The following is a 1665-nucleotide window of genomic DNA, read 5'->3' on the forward strand; positions in this document are numbered from 1 at the left end:
ATACCGATAGATCGGGAAATGCCTGATATCGGCCAATAATATCGTCCCGCCGATATATCGGTCGGGCTCTAATATATAGGAAATTGTTCCTTCGTACATTTTACTGCCCTCTGCTTTTTGAGACAATCCTCATTTCCATGTTTTAGTCTTTTTGGGCATTTCCTGCTGAAGATAAAATGTCCTAGTTGCTCTTCACATCATAACTGGTGACATCTAACCTCTCCAAACTAAATGCTGTTTCAACTTTTATCTCTGTGTCAAATTGTCAAGTGCCAGTGTCTGCAGAAAGTCTATTTTTATTCTAGCTTTTTTTTTATATTTTTTGGTGCTGTCAGTGCAGATTGCGAGAGCTTGTTTCTCTCTCAGTATCGAGGTGATGAAACGGTCCAGTTATCGGCCGTGTTGAAGCCAACGATGATCCCGAATCACGCACAATAATAGGCTTGTTTTAAATAATCTGCCCTGTTACATGTTACAGAAAGAAAGGCAGCTTGTGTTTATGTGTATGCCAAAACATGAATATATATATATTTTGAGAGTCACAATTTCTGAGAAACAACATTATGCAGGTCCAGAAAGTGGCTCAAATAAGACTGTTAACTCAGGAAGGAGCCAATTCTCAACCTTCACTATTTATTGATTCTTAATCTAAAGGTTTTACATGCATGCATGCATACATACATACATAACATACATACATACATACATAACATACATACATACATAACATACATACATACATGCATACATACATACATACATAACATACATACATACATACATAACATACATACATACATGCATACATACATACATAACATACATAACAAACATACATACATACATACATACAGTGGCAAGAATAAGTTTACACACCCATGCTAAAGTTGATTAAAAGGAGGAATTAAAAAAAAAAAAAACTCTTTTGAAAATTGAGCTTAATGCCTTAATTCAAAAACTTTTGAAAAATGGGGGGTGTATACTTTTTAATCAACTTTAGCATGGGTGTGTAAAATTAGTCTTGCCACTGTACATACAAAACATAGATACACACACACACACACACACACGCATACAAAACATACACACACACACACACACACACACATGCATACAAAACATAGACACACATGCATACATACACACACACACACACACACATGCATACAAAACATAGATACACACACACACACACACATGCATACAAAACATAGATACACACACACACACACATGCATACAAAACATAGATACACACACACACACACACACACATGCATACAAAACATAGATGCACATACATACATGCATACATACATACATACATACATACATGCATATAAAACATTTTCAGAGTAAATGATTAGCGAAACTTAAAGTGCAAACTTTCTGTGATCCAACCATGACTTTTATTTTGAAACTGAGGGCACTCTGTTACCGTGGGAACAGCTGGTAAACCTTTTTTATTTCCTCTCTTCCTGTTGTAGTTTCCCATGTTTTCCTGTGTGCTCGCTGCTCTCTCTCCAGCCTCAAGACATTCCTTCACACATACGGATGCAAACCAGCAAGCAGCCGCCAGATTTAATTGATTTAAATGATGGAGTCTATTTACTTTTTCCTTCTTCTTTCCTTTGCTGAAGTTGTCTGACCGACCCTTGAGCAACAG

The sequence above is a fragment of the Etheostoma spectabile genome, chromosome 5 (assembly GCF_008692095.1).
Source record: "Etheostoma spectabile isolate EspeVRDwgs_2016 chromosome 5, UIUC_Espe_1.0, whole genome shotgun sequence".
NCBI lineage: Eukaryota > Metazoa > Chordata > Actinopteri > Perciformes > Percidae > Etheostoma > Etheostoma spectabile.